The sequence below is a fragment of the Gallus gallus genome, chromosome 5, assembly GCF_016699485.2.
Source record: "Gallus gallus isolate bGalGal1 chromosome 5, bGalGal1.mat.broiler.GRCg7b, whole genome shotgun sequence".
NCBI lineage: Eukaryota > Metazoa > Chordata > Aves > Galliformes > Phasianidae > Gallus > Gallus gallus.
Genome location: NC_052536.1, coordinates 10,036,461 through 10,052,586, shown reverse-complemented (window position 1 = coordinate 10,052,586; position 16,126 = coordinate 10,036,461). Strand labels below are relative to the sequence as shown.

Below are 16,126 nucleotides of genomic sequence, written 5' to 3'. Positions count from 1 at the left end.
TTTAAAATGTTGTTTCCTATGGACTTTGAATTGGACTCTTTTGCAGCAGACCTCTTGTCTGTACATATTCATTTAATCATAGTTCTTTATTTATTTTAAACAAAGTTTTTTTATTTATTTATTTATTTTTCTAGGTCATCCAGAGCCGACACAGCTAAAATGTTAATCTTGCCTTGGAGATGGCAGGAGGGGTGGCAGGTTGTTTCTGCACCGTACAAATACTCCTTGGTGCTCTGTTACTCTGAGTGGAGGCTCTTAGCGTACTTGTGGAGTATGTCTACTGGGATAACGCCATCAGGTGAAAAGCAGAGCCCTTTTGGTGGCAAGGCAGTGAGAACTGGTTTTGTATGCTCTATTTTCTCTTCGGATGGGGCTCATCTAAAACATGTTAGCGGCCTTCCTAGGTCAGAAAGTTCATCAATGGCATCCTTTTCTGAGAGTGTTGTGCTCTCAGCATTCACTTAGATCTTCAGGACTTCATTATTTGTTGACATATTCCGTGTTCACAGCATGAATGCATAAATAGCCAAATTCATGTTGGGTGAGACCCAGTCCACTGCTACCTCAGGACTATTGGAGAGAGAATATAGCATCTCTCCAGCTCAGAACTTCTGTTCAAAACATCCACCTCAGATATAAAACAAATTTGTCGAAAATTAATATGAGCTGGAGAAAACAGTTCAATTGTTACACTGAAAAACACCTCTGTACTCTTATATAGCCCCAGATAATCAAATATTCAATAAAATATTTGCCTAGTAACCTTAAGAGATATCAATATAGATGAGCTCCCATTCTTATTTTTCCTATGGAATTTTATTTATTCATGAGGGGATCAATCTGATAGAATAGATGGCACATATACCTTATATTGAGATAAGAAAAAATCATTGTACAAAAAACTGGTAGAAATGATTGGACTGTGCTGCATTTCCTCTTTATTCATTGTGGGAGCCGTGTTGACATGTGCAGTGCACTGATACAGATTGTACTGTTTCATCCAAGTACACACAGTCCCATTCTCCTCACTTTTTGCATTTAAATTTAAGCACTCGTGGTTGTGAATGATGTGATTTATTTCATTAATGGTATCTTTGCTGCAGGCCGTAGCATTGAGTCTCTTTGTCCTGATGAAGTCTTTTTTTTATGTCAATGACAATATATGAGTTAGGATTTGTTTCAGCGACAAGGGGGCAACTGTGTTTTGCTTGTGTTTATTTTTGAGTCTTGAACTCTTTGGCCATTCCAGTGACAGACAAAATGGGCTGAAGCATATGCAAGGATCCTTATTTCAAACTTAGCGTTACCTATCAGTGCATTATTTTTAGCTAGAGATTACTGCTCAAGAAAACCAATGCATTCCTTAAGTGTGTCCTTAGTTTTTGTTGAAATTGGTCCGTGAATTCAGAGCAAGCTTAGCAGTCTTAGCCTGAATCGTATCCTGCCGCGCTGCTGCCGCTTGGAGACCTTCCACTGCAAATATTGATCCAGCTAACGCTGCTTGGCTTGTTAGAGGAGACGAAAGTATTTGGCCTCACGCCTGCGAGGTGTTACAAATGACTGCGATGTGAATCAGATCCCCCGCCTACCTGCGCCGTACCAAGTTTGCAGTTCCTTTCCAGTCACTGCCCACGCAAACTTTAGCCCAAAGACTGGGCTGGCACGCAGCCTCCTGGTTTGTGTTCCCACTGTGTGCTTGCAGCACAGCACTGGGCACAGTGGAAATGTGGCCCCAGCCCATCGCTGCTTGTTCAGCTCAGTGCCGTGAGTCACAGGTCTGCATTCCATGCACTGAATCAGGCCCTGGAGATGTGGAAGCTCCATTGGAGGCCCAGCACAGTGATGGTGGGTGCCCCTTTTGGGATGTAAGTCCTTTTTGTTCTGTCTGGAGGAAGAAAAGGAAACAGTTGTACTGTTTCTCTGAAGGTCTGGATTGCAGTGTGAATCCTCCTTCATTGCTGATACTGATGCTTCTGTGCATATCCTGAAAAAAAATATATATATGCCAGTAGTATCTTCTTAGTGGTTTCACACAGGGGAAACTGGTCAAAGAGGAACTGCAAGGAACATGCCTTGTTTATTTGGAAAAAGTTGTCCTTCCCAGCACACAGGAGAACTATCAGAGCAGAGACTATCTGATGCATAGCAGGATGGAGGAGGATGGTGAGGATTCTTTTTTTCTTTTTTTTTCTTTTTTTTTCTTTCTTTTTTTTTTTTTTTTTTTTCTGAACAGGCCTTATAAATCACCTCAAAGGGCTTGTGTCATACTTAATGTGCTGCTCCGGAAATGCAGCTTTGATTGCAAAAGATTTGTATCCTCTCCCAAACACAAAAGATAGCCCAATGGCACCTGATGGTGGGGATGAGTAGGCTGTTGGACTAGATGATCTCAGGGGTCTTTTCCAATCTTAATGATTCTACGGCACTGCTGTAAGGGAGGGCTTGTAGTTTCCCTAGCAGAAGTTAGTTTGGGCTAACTGCAGCAATCTCATTGAATGTGGGTTTGAAAGCAGAGCTGTGGGAAACTGTGATGTGTTTGTCAGTTTCCTCTGGAGAAGAAGAGGCTCAGGGGAGACCTTATAGCTCTCTACAGCTCCATGAAAGGAGGTTGCAGAGGGGTGGGGATCGACCTCTTCTCCCAGGTAACAGTGATAGGATGAGAGCTGATGGCCTCAAGTTGCACCAGGAGAAGTTCAGGTTGGATATTAGAAAGAACTTCTTATCATACTGAGTGGTTGGGCACAGGAAGGGGCTGCCCAAGGAGGTGATGGAGTCACTGTCCCTGGAGGTGTTCAAGAAATGCGTAGAAGTGGTACTCAGGGGCATGGTTATTGGGCAACTTTGGAGGTACGTGAGTGGTTGGACTAGATGTTCTTAGAGGTCTTTTCCAACCGTAATGATTCTACGACTGTAGCAGAATAGCAATTTTTCTTGCCTTTTCTGTTGCAGTTTCTCATTTCCCTTCCCTGACAGTGAGAATGCTCTAACCCCACCCTATTTATCTGAGTTAGTGATGTGTATAAGTGAAGGAGGGGTTGGTTTTGTTTTTAGTCAATAGCATTTTTTACTGTTTGAAGGAGTAAAAATTCATTTCTCATTGCGCAGGAGGGGAGATCGTGCCAAAGTCATTCCAGTCATGCCTCAAGCCTGCTTGGGAATTCAGTTATCAGTGTCCATGTCAGAAGCTAAAAAGCTGTATGAGAAGAATCTTAAAAACACTTTTAAAAGTTTATTTATCCATTTTAACACTTCAGATTTTGGTTAAAAAGCAAGAAACTTTCTAAAATTGCAATCTTCCCCCACATATTGGTGACCCAAGTCAGTAGCCACAGGACTCAGCAGTCACAAGAAAGGAAGGAAGAGGTGACGATTTCCAGGAAAGTAAATGACCAGCTCTACCTGGTAATGCTTCTAAAAGCTGCACTTGTTCTGCTGCAGGATCTGGTCAAGTAAGAAATCACTATGCTTGCCATGTCAGCTGTTCTCTCTTTCTCTCTTTCTCTCTTTCTCTCTTTCTCTCTTTCTCTCTTTCTCTCTTTCTCTCTTTCTCTCTTTCTCTCTTTCTCTCTTTCTCTCTTTCTCTCTTTCTCTCTTTCTCTCTTTCTCTCTTTCTCTCTTTCTCTCTTTCTCTCTTTCTCTCTTTCTCTCTTTCTCTCTTTCTCTCTTTCTCTTTTTTTTTTTTTAAGCTTTTGTCATAGAATCACAGCACTGCTTGGGTTGGAAGGAATTTAAAGCCCACCCTCTTCCAGCCTCCAAGCCATAGGCAGGGCTTCTCCCAGCAGCTTAGACTGCCCAGGACCCTATCTAACCTGACTTTGAGCCCCTCCAGGGATGGGGCATCCACAGTTTCTCTGCATTTTATATGCGTTTTCTTTACCAGTGCTTGTGAAGCAGTCCTAGGGGGGTAGAGAGAAATCAAAATGCTTTTTGTTTCTTGGGGGCATAACAGGTCCCATCCACAGTTGCTGCCTACATTATTTATTTAAGCACATCTTTTAGAGAAAAAGCAGTGTGCTCAGCAGTTCAGAAAAACATGTTTTTACTGTCTCTGCTTAATTATGTCTAAAATAAGTAAAATAAATTCTATAAACCTAAAAAAAACCCCCAAATCTGGAAAAAGTATGGCTTGGAGCTCAGAGTCTGTTCATTGATGTCTGTCTTGGAAAGGGCAGATGAATCTCATATTTCCAAGAAGACTATATATAGAGCAGTGCAGTCTCATTTACTGCTATTATCAAGATAATTTAGCTGTAAATTCAATCTTACATCTATCTAAACCACCAAGAAAAAAAAGTCACCGTGCTGGGAGAATGAGTTCCCAGCAAGCATCTCAACAAGTCCTCAGTCTCCACTCTTCTTTTCATGTTCAATCACAAAAATGGTGTCCTCTTGAAGCTTTGAAATCAGAAAGTCATTGCAGATTCAGATCTGACTGTTGTCTGAAGGCAGCTTTACGTGTTCCCTTTTAATGTCTCTGTGGCTTGTGATCTGTGTTTAATGGTTACTGAAACCTCCTGCAGTTAAAAGCAAAGTCATTTTTTTTACTAATTAAAAAAAAAAAAATAAGAAAGAAAGAAGGGAGAATCATTTGCTAATCTGCCCGGTGTCTTTCCAATAAGTGAGGGCTAATATACTATTCTGGATATGTCAAGCAATTCATTAAGCCTTCCAGCACTGAATAGGCCAATAATGGATGAAGAATATCATTTAAATCCCTACTAAAATACAATAATCTTTACTGGAAACAGTAAGCCTTTGACAGTACACTCTAGTGTAGGATGGCTGGGATCTACCTAAGGTGGGATTTGGTGGGACACGCAATTTATTGTCAGTTCCTCACAAAATGTTCCAGGAATTTCTTCCCATTCTCTGAGCTTTCCCTCATGTCACCTGACTTCCACTCAGTGCCCAGACTGCAAAATGTAGTTTGGTTTATGAGGTAAGGTTTTCAATTTCAGTCTTAACAGAATTAACTATTGACTTGACATTTATATGGATTCTGACTCATGGGATGAGTTAACTGATTAAAATGAGGACAAGCAATCTACCAGAGTATGAAAAAAATGGCAAACAATAAAGAAGTAATGGTTGATAGTAATTAGGGAAGATTATATATTGCCTGTAGATCTACAGAACCTCATGCTGAATGAGCTGCAGGATTTAGATGGAAGACTTTTCAATAGAAAAGCAGAAAATACCAGTGAGCTTTTAAAATGTGATTAACTTCATGTTTATTTAGTGCGGGTCTTATTATGTCTTAATACATTCATCATCTGGGTATAACACGAATTTTCACCTCTCTCTTCTAGTGAAGAGGTAAGAGCAAGGCTAATTTCCATGTCTATTTAAAAATTTAACTCTATCATGCTTTTTTTTCTTTATCTTTAATATCATTTTCCATTACTTAACTCTTGATTGACTCCCCCTGAATAAAAAAATTCCTGCGATATGGTTGACCCTTTTGGCTGCCAAGGCCACACAGCTGGCTCAAATTCATGCAACTGCCAGTCAGAACCCCCAGATCTCTTCCATGGAGCTACTCTCCAGCCTCTCATCCCAAGTCTGTACACATATCCAGGATTACTCCCACCCAGATGCAGAATCCAGCATTTGCTCTTGTTAAACTACACATGGTTGGTGATCTCTTTGCAAGGCCTTTCTACCCTCAAAGGAGTCAACAGCTCCTCCCAATTTAGCATTATCTGCAAACTAACTTAGTACACCTTCAAGTCTTTTATCCAAGTAATTGATGAAAACTTTGAAGGGAACTGGCTCTAAAATGGAACCCTGGGGAACCTCACTAGAGGCTGGCTTCCAGCTTGATGTAACCTCGTTTACTATAGCCCTTTGAGCCCAACTCAACAACCACTTTTTTCCCATTGCATGAGCCCAACTCAGTAGCCAGTTTTTCACCCGTTGCATTGTGGTTTTGCCTAGAGGTATGCTGGACATTATGTCCAGAAGGGTCCTGTGAGAAACAGAATCAAAAGCTTTGCTAAAATTTAAAGAAATTACACCATCTGACTTCTTTTGGTCAACTGGATGGATAAACTCGTCATAAAAGGAGATTGAAATCGTCAAACAGGTCTTTCCCCTCATGAAGCCAGGTTAGCTGTGACCAATGTTGGCACTGCTTTCTGACGATTTTCAGTAACTCCCAGAAGAATCTTCTCCATAATTTTGCCAGGCACTGAAGTGAGACTGACAGGCCTGTAATCACCAGATTCTTCTTGAAAACTGAAACATTTGCGAGCCTCCAGCCAAATGGGACCTCTCCGGTTAACCTGAAAGTTAACTTTCAAGAGGCAAATCCATCATCCTTTCCTGTGAAATTTCTCACAATCCATCTGTAGCCTCAGACTACACTGAGTTCTTCACTGAAACCACGGGGAGGAGCTATGAAGGTATATTCTTAAAATACCTCCAAGAACAGCAGATGACAAGAGAAAATGTACTTGGATCGCAGAGGCGGAACAACTGGGCACAAAAATGAGAATCATTTGTAGCAGGAACTGGTAATGCTTTATTTTTCTTCCAAATTTACCATCTCCCCTTCAGAAAAAAATAATGATACTTGTTTATAATAATCTGTTTTAACAAAACAGGAAAAACTGTGAAATGGTTCAATATTGAAAGAGACATATGATTAGGTCTTCTCTCCTGTAGATTTTTCTATTTCCTTTCCTCTGATGCCTTCTCTTTATTCTCCATATATATATATATGGTGGGAATGATTACATATTGGAATATTTTGATCTTCATTTTTTTTTACATTTCAGTTCCCCTGTTGTCATCTTCCAGAGCCTTCCTCCTGCACTGGGCCCTTATCCATGCTCTTAGATACATCCTGAACTTTGAAATCTTGTTCTCCCTAGGTTTAACAGTGCATGAGGAAAGACTGTATGCTACAGATTGTGCCTGAATAGTAGAGAGGATCCCTAGGACATTCTCAAGCTTTCCCGATGCACAATATTTCTTCTTCCCTTTATTTAGGGAAAATGAGCTACTACAAACCTTGAGAGATGTTCCCATCAAGCTACTAGCCATTTACCTTAACACACAAGATAATGGTACTTCCTGATGGTGAGCATCAGGAGAGCTCAAAGCAAAATCTTACCGATGTGCAAGCAAATGAATACACAATCTAACCCTGATTACTGTCATCTCCACTTCGTTTTTTATCCTTGGCATGTGCTACAGTTCTTGGAAATGCTCAGCAATTACCCTTTCCTTACTGCTATTGCTATTTCCAGTTTTACAGCTGCATGAAACTTAGCTTAAGGATACATTTTAGTAGAAACTGTATTGGACTGTTATGTGGTCTCTGATCTTAGACGATCACAGTATTACAAACAACAACAACAACAAAAAAACCCAAACAACTAAATCTTCCATTAAATGTCATTCTGTCTCCAACACAGTTGAACAAAGTTTCATTTTTAGCATGTTAAAACTGGAGATGGAAGATGATGCTGAAGATGAGGGTTCAGCAAGAAGAGGTAATTAGGAAAGCTTTAAGGAATAAAAGGGAGAAATGGCAGCAATGATGGAATTGAGGTGACTGAAGCTGGGAAACATAGACACAAAGACAAGAGACCAGAAAAGGATTTTTTGTGAGAAGTGGACTCCAAGGAAATGTGAACAGGAAGATGGTTTGCTCTTAGAGCTCCACTGTGACCTAGGGCTGAGGAAGGAAGAGCTGTGTGGAGCTCGAGTGGCCTCAAGGGGAACCCAGCAATAACCGTACTGAGTGGTGATTGAGCATTTCTAATGAGGGATGTCTTTGATGAGAGTCTAACTGGAGAAATGCGTGCTAGCAAAGCGATGCATCAGATGCTGTGGCTCTTGACTGTGGAGAGATTAATGAGCAGCAAGGAAGACAGAAATAAGAAGTAGGTGGGGAGAGAAGTGCAGAAGCTATTTACTAGAAATCTGTGACAGAGTGGGCAAGAGCTTCTTTTTGTTGAATAAATTACTGTCATTGCCAATACTGTGCAAGTGAGTCCATTCTTTCTCCCTGATGTGCGTATGGCTAAGTCATGGCTGGCTCTTCCAGGACTCCAAGTGGATACGAAAGGCTATCGCTGACCAAAAGCTCTGCTTTTGTATTTGTCTAGTGCCATCATATACATGTGGGCTTATTCTTTGCATTTCTCATTCTACTGATTCCTGTTTCAGCTGCTGCTGGGGGTTATTGTTTGTATTGTTGATGTTTATACAAGTTGTTTGAGGAAGGGCAAAGTCCAAGATCGATAGTAACTACTGTAAACAGTCCCTTCTGGGCAGGTGCTGTCTGGAATTGAAGGACTCGTGTGGCTTTGCCCTAGAAGGATGTGTGGATTCAACCATAGTCTTTGTGCTTCAGTTCTCCTAGGCTTGACCTTTAGAAATGTTTAATGCAGATATTGGCTGCTGAATCATAGAGCACCTCTTGTCTTGGGTACTTATATTCCTTGCTGTTATTATTAGTGAATAATTTTGGAAATAATGTTTGGAAATAAAATCAAATATCTCATTGCAACGGTGAAGCATGATTATTGCTTCCAGAGGTTCATGCAGACTCTATGGTAGTTTCAAAGGAAAGGACCTGGGGAGTCTCCAGCAGCGCAAGTTCCATTTTGATGTTAAGGTGAGTGGCACCATTTTGCCTTGGGAAATCTTCTGCATGTGACCTGTGGCTCACCTTGCTGCAGTGTAAGGGGAGGCTGTACAGTATAAAGGTGGAAGCGAATTGCTTCTGTTTATCAGTTTATCAGTTACGGGGAAGAAGTAATGAACTTTGTTGAACTTACAGATGGCTTCCAGGTAAACACTACGTCATTCATGAAGGAAGTGTATGTTCTTTTTCTTCATGTGCACTTCACAGAGACCGCAGGAGCCTTTTTTTTTCTGTCATTATTTATAGCTCACATTTCTTATTAAATCTGCAGTAACATCCTCACCAATTTCAATCAGTGTTGCATTAATTCCTTTAACAAGGGGCAGATAAAATGGCTCTCTGGGGGTGATTTGCTGAGTACACTGCTTACCTTGCACTGATTTCCAACTTCTGTGTTAGCTGTGCTCAGGTAACTAGTGTTGAGATCAATCCCAGTTCATCTAAATCTCAGTGTACTGTATCCATAAGTGATACTAACAGATGGTTATCATTCCATAGCAAAAAATCTGAGAAACTTTATCCCATTACTCTGATTTGCTTCTGCAACCAACTTTGCATTACCATACATTATCCTTTTAATGTGGCGATTACATGACAGAAAGCTCAACAGCCTGTTAGTAATCACACATGCACTTGTGTATTTCTCTAAAAAGCATTTCAGTGGCAGGTGTGTACCCAGTATTTTTAAGCAGGTAATTGTCCGGCTAGGGATTCATTGTCTTCATTCTTACTGTTGAGAAAGCCAGGCTGACAGGTAAAAGATGAGCATATGCTGAATGCATTAAGATTTTACAAGGGCTTTATGAACCTATTTTAAAATGCTTCCTACGTCCTTGATATATTAGTGCTAAGTGGCAACTACTGATGTGGGAAGCCACTTCTGACATTTCTAAGGGAAAAATATTATTGAACAAAAAAAAATTATTAAATGATACATGTGAGTAAGGTGTGTGGCAGAACATAAGGGTTTTATGCAAAGCCTCATGTGGATATTCTCAGGGGACTCCCGGAGCAGCCTCTGAAGGGTCTTGATTAAAAAGCTAGAAGTCTAATTAAGATTCCCAGCACTGAGGTCACCCCATTTCCTCTGGGCCTTTTTTCCATGTAGTCTGTCTTTCTCTGGGGTCTCACTGTCGATCTTTTTTCCCTCCCATGTGCCAATGACCATTGCTGTCTTATATTCCATGTGAGCTGGAGGAGGAGGAAGAGTACGGCTATGGCTGGCAACGTGTTGGCTTAGCTGCCTTACAGCTGTCTGCTGTACTTCCCAAAGCATTGGGATCACGTTAGTCATTCACTGAAGGTAAACTGCACTTAATGAACCTCACTGTGGTATTTCAAGGATGAGAGCTCAAATCAAACTCATTCTCAGAGAAAAAAATAAATGATCTGTTGAAACAATTAAACCAAGAAATGCCATGCCGTGCTTTTTTGGCAACGAACCGAATCATGACACACCTTCCCCCATTCGTGTGGGAGAGATCTCCAATGGAATGCAAGATTAATTATTTGGTGACGGTTGGGTTTTTTTCCACCGGAGATTACCTCTTTGCATAGCTATGAGCTGCTGTTGGTAGTTCTTGTCCATGCCCCTAATGAAAGCACAGCCCTTTATCACAGAATGAGATCAGAGACAAGTCTTGGCTCCAGCTTCATCTGCTGCAATAGATAATGCCTGTTTCTGTATGTGCTGCACTTCAATCTCTCTTACTGCTGTTCATATTTAGTAATTCTCACCCAAACTGCTGTGTTTGCTCAGAGACCAGTTGAACAACAGGAAGTCACTGCAGGTAGTCACTGTCTTGTTGTTATCTCTTGAAAGATGAAAGTCATAGATCTTCATTGCAGCTTTTCAGGAGTGTCAAAAATAGACAGCACCTGTGTTACGTGTACAATACTTAGAACTACTTGCTATCCCTAGAGCACCTTTTTAACACATTGAAACATAAGAATAATACCTTCACGCTGCTTGTTGATGTAACTGCTATAACCATGCCTGATTCATTCCCAAATGCTGAGAAATGATGGTCTTTGCACTAAGGCTCTCATGTTATTAAATCCTGACTGATGTGAAAGAAAGAAGTGGAGAGGATGCACCCTTGATCAGATGCAGACTGCATTCAAAGGGCAACGAAGTACAAAAATAAAATTAGGGTCTTCATTAGACATTGCTCTGTTTCTTCCTGGAAAAATGTCTGTCCCTCAGCCCCTGCCCTAGAAAACATGAATACTGCATTGCCCAATTATCTAGAAAAATGTTCTCTAATAATAAGGCAAGTACCAAAAAAAAAAGAGTGTATGAAGCCTGTAGGGCATGAATGAATGATAGACTTGGTTTTATGACTTCCTTCAATAGGGAAAGAGAAACGACTTGACTTTTCTGAGAGCAGGAATTTACAGAGAAGTTTGGTCAAACATGTATTGTGAAATTTGCTTGCAACAAGCTGAGAAGAATTTTCAGCAAGTGTGGAGGCCTGGCTGGATGAAAGGAATTGGGAGCCAAAGTGTCTTTATAAATCAGCTACTCATTTGGACACCCATGCTCTGGATCATGCGGAAGAGTCACAAGGTGTCCTTTGGGTCCCATTTCTATCCCCCACTGTCCCCTAGCCTCCATCAGTGATGTCCTGGGGCCAGTACTTCTCACTCCAGCACAAGTAAGTGAATTGTTTTTCTCTGTTTTTTAGGGCCAATTGGCAGAGGAGAACAGTGTCATCTAGCAGAAGTCTTTCTGTGCCCCTCTGGAACTGCAGTTATGCTCCCAAGAAGTGCCAGGTAGGCCAGTTAATGAAGTGCAGATGGTCTTTTGTGAGGTTCAGAAGCATCACAGCTCAATAAATAATGTGTTTTAGCTAGAAGCCTAGTGTAAATGGCCAACTTCTCACAAGACAACAAAGGGAGAGGACAGAACAGAACGTCTTTCTCTGTAGACAGAGAAAGAGAAGGGGGTTTTTGGTGAAAGAGTGTCTTTTTGCCCTGCAGGATCTAACCAACTTGTCTACCCCTTGCCATTACAAGGTTTCACTCCCCCATCCATAGGAGCTACATACACGGCCTCATTACATCTTCCTTCTCCCGCTCTCTCCACTGTCTCCCAAGAAGCAGACAGCAAGCAAACGCCCTCTTCACCCTCCCCCTCCCCTGAGCTGCATGGCACAGCCACTTGTCAGCTGCGTTTTTCTCCAGCAAAACATGTAGTCCTCAGCCTGTGATGTTTCCTGAGGGTTGTGGAGGCAGCAGTCACAGCCGCATGCCAGAATGCTCAAAAGGTCAAAAAAGACATAGAGGGCTGGCCAGGGCAGACATAGTCTGAGTGAGTATGCTTGCCCAGAAGTGATGTGGATTGAGGTCCCCTGGAAAGTGTATGCATAAACCAGGCAAACCAAAATCCTTCTTTTAGGAGACAGAGGTGGATAGAAAAGCCATTTGTGGTTAATTGAGCTCCTTCCTTCATCCTAACTAGTTCAGTTCACACCACTAATGAAGGCACCATGGTCAGGTTTGGGCTCATCTAACTGCTCCAGCTACTCACACACCCCAGAAAAATGGACTGAAAGCTACGGAAGAAACTAGTCTTGGCTCTCCTGGTCGAGATGGACAGGCTCATCTAATTCCTTGCAGGAGGCGTGTATGACACAGCAGGTATCAGATCTGCGTTCCCTCTGCTGATTTCCTTTTTCATCAGTTTCCTTTTCATAGCATCAGAGAATCATAGAATCTTTTGAGTTGGAAGGATCCCTTAAAAGCCATCTACTCCAACTTTCCTGCGATAAGCAGAGACATCTGCAACTAGACGAGGTGCTCAGAGAGCCTCCAACATGACTTTGAATGTCTTCAGGGACGGGGCATCCATCACATCTCTGGGTAACCTGTGCCAGTGCCTTACCACCATTACTGAAAAAAACTTCTTCCTTATACCCAACCTAAATCTGCCCTCTTTTAGTTTGAAACCATTTCCCCTTGTCCTGTCACAACAGGCCCTGCTAAAGAGTCTGTCCCTTTCCCTCTTGTAGTCCCCCCTTAAGGTTCTTGAAGGCCACTCTCAGGTCACCCCGCAGCCTTCTCTTCTCCAGGTGGAACGGCCCCAGCTGTCTCAGCCTGTCCTCATAGAGGAGGTGTTCCATCCCTTTTCATCCTTTCTTTTTGAAAACATTGCAGATTAAAATCAAGCCATCATCTTGCAAGTGCTTTTGGAAAATGTCCCCAACCACGTTCTACTCAGGGCACCAAGAAACTATTTAGCTGGGTAAGAGCTTGCTGAAATATTGTTGAGTAGCATTCCAACTCAACAAGGTCGCAAAGGAAAGCTCCATTTCAAGCACAAGAGCAATTCCACCACGGTGAAGTCAGTGATCGGTGAATGCTTCATTTTCACCACATAGAGCTCCTCAGTGTGGCTGTTCATATCACATAACTAGTAACAAGACAAATCAATATTTAACAGTAGGTTTAATGATTGAGTGTTATCATTTGTTGCTTGATTATTTTATGTGATTACAACTAGTCATGTTTTCTTTTAATAAATATTCCCTCAATAGAGAATTTGATAGTGAACCAAAGCATCTAAAATGTTTTCTGTATCGTTACTTTTAGAACTGGGAGTTGGAGCTTCTGGAAAATCCATGGGATGGGTTTCTTCAATTTTTCTGAAGGAGATTATTTAGCAAGTAGAACATTCGTCTTGCACTATGCTTATCAGAGAAGACAGGGTTTTAAAAAAAATCATACATTGAAAAAATAGCATCTGATTACATACAACATGTTCTGCCAGATATTCTGAGACAGCACCAGAAGGCACCACATTTCAAGTGGCAACAGCATGTCATGGAAATATCTGAAAAGTCTCCTTTTTAGTAAAACGACTGTTTATCATGCACTTGTTATCAAGCTGTCCTGTTTGTTTTTACCTTAATTTCCCCTTTCTTCAGTTGCTAGGTTCACTTTCCCTTTTCGGAGAGATTCTGATTTTCAGTGATTTAAAAGCAGAAATGAACATATTACAATGTTTTAATTTTTAAATTCTGTTTTAAAGTCTTGCCATGTTTGAATGAATACACTCCTACAGCAATCTCATTGATTCATATTGAGTTCAGGCCCTTGTTCTCATGGGAATAAAAATGGCAACAAAAAGAAAAACTTCCTCAGCTACTGTGCTGCTGGTAAGAATTAATGGGCTGATTTTGAAGGAAGATTCATCTGCAGAAAAAGCAGAGTGTTTGTGTTGTTTATTCCCCAGTACGGCTCACTTGACTGATAGAGGCGTTCTGCGTATCCTCAGGCATATTCCTTAGCATGTCCATGCATGAACGCTTTGTCTGTGAATGGGATAATAATTCCTCTCCTATCTATTTAGACTATAACTTCTGTGTGACAGCAACTGGATCTTACAGTGTTTGTACAGAATCATCGAATCATTAAGGTTGGAAAAGATCACCAAGACCATCTAGTCCAACCATCAACCCATCACCACCATTGCTGTCCACCACTCTTGTTAATTGGTGGCAAAAAACAGAATGGGCAAATACGAGAAAGACTGAATGGTAATTCCTCAGCTGGAATTTCAGTACGAACTAGTTTTGCATATTTGAACAAGTGCTTTCCTCCTTCTTGGCAGTAGGCCTCGCCGGTCAAAACATGATGGATTTGGAAAAGTCTGCCAACGTCACCTTTGAACCAAAAGTGTTTGAAGTGCCTCCGGAGCCAAGCCTAAGATATTCTGAATATAGAGTATTCTACGATGCGTACAGCATTTGCTTGAGGTATGCAGATCAGGAGAGGGGGAAGAGAAGTGGAAAAGGAATTGCTTTAGAAATTGCTGAAACAGCCTATTTTCTCACCTCCAGCAGTTCCTCCACTCCTATTTCCTAACGTCTAAACTGGGAGAGGATAATTTCACGTGGGTAGTGTCTGCACTGATTTTTGTAACAACACCGTTCTGGGTCTTTAAGCAGTACCTGAAAGCAGCTTGTATCCAAGAGGGGCTCCTTGGCCTGTCAGTGATGGGAGGAGGGTGGAAGGGTGACTGCATTGTCCATCATGTGTTGATGTGAACAGGCTATGATGAGACCACAGAGCTGTAGGACTTACCGGGAGAATCTGAGGACAACATCTGCAGGGGAAATCAGTAGACAGGGAGGTTAACAGCGAGGAGCTGCCTACAGGATGGGAATTAAAACAGCAAGAATCGTAGATGGGAGGAAAGGATGTTTTAAAAGATTTTTACAGTGGCACCTCATGTCAGAAGAAAATGAACTGCTGAACTCTCTCTTCTTCACCCGCCACTAACCTTTACATGACAAAATGACAGCGTTGAGGCAAATCGTTGTAGGCTGAGAAAACAGTTTTACTGAGCAACAGCAGCAATTTCAGCAAGCTGTGACATTTGAAAGCAGACATACTAGCCTGTCCTTTATTTACAAGCAGGAAAACGCCCTCCTATGCCTAATCAGAAACAATGGCCAGTAGTCAGAGTTAACAAAAATAGTAAGAAATGCTTCAACAGATTGGGAAACTGTCATTGTAGATCTTGGAAGTGTGAAGAAACATCGCCTTTTGGTGATGTTAGGCTGGGGACTGGAAAAATGTCCCCAGGACATTTAGGACAAATTCATGTCCCTGAGAAGTTTTCAGCCTGAGAAAGAATAATGTTTCTGTATCTGTGAAACTCAGTATGGATGGGATATCACTGTACAATACCCCTTTGCTAACAGTGCTGTTTTAAGGCACCAACTAGGCGGAAAACCCTTTTACTACCCTATTTTTAGCACAAGAGATTGCAAAGATGATGGGAGTGTTTTCAAGGACAGCTCTTTTGGCCCAATGGGGTAGCTAGTCAGACCACATTATATAAGGATTTTTGGTTATTTCGGTTGCCACCAGGAGGAACACAACACGCTGGTTGCCGAGAGAAGCTGTGGGTGCCCCATCCCTGGGGGTGCTCAAGGTCAGGTTGGATGGGGCCCTGGGCAGCCTGAGCTGGTGGGGGGCAGCCCTACGCATGGCAGGGGGTTGGAACTGGGTGGGCTTTTAGGTCCTCTCCAACCTAAACCGTTCTGTGATTCTAGGATTATCTGCTAAAGAACCAAGCACAGAACAGCATGAACCACAGGGGATTGTTGCCATCAGGCCAGCTGTGAGGGTTCAAGAAATTACCCTCCACCTCATTTAAGGTCAGGGCCAACCTGCTGCCCTCAGGACGTACATATCTTGTGGAGGTAAGCACACTGTATAGAGACGATGGATAAGTTAGTCTGGGCTCTGAAAGCATGCATCCCTGTATAAATGTGCCCATTTAGATTTACTTCGCTATCACTACTCCGTACTGCAATCTCAGTTATTTAAACCACTGTGAAGTACTGAATCTTTTAAATCTCATCATTTCATAGCCTCAGACATCTGGCAAACTCCATCTGTGCTACGGAACTGTGCTATTTCAAGGTCACGCATTTCAGTAAATGATTCCTAGCG

General features: G+C 41.9%; 1 long non-coding RNA gene across 1 annotated transcript; it reads left to right on the top strand.

Moving 5' to 3' along the window:
• The first annotated feature begins 10,925 nt into the window (after nt 1-10,925).
• LOC121110968 lies at nt 10,926-15,873 on the top strand. Its single transcript, XR_005860121.1, has 3 exons — nt 10,926-11,434; nt 14,274-14,418; nt 15,724-15,873. It is a non-coding gene; the product is annotated as an uncharacterized LOC121110968 (long non-coding RNA).
• The last annotated feature ends 253 nt before the right edge of the window (nt 15,874-16,126 follow it).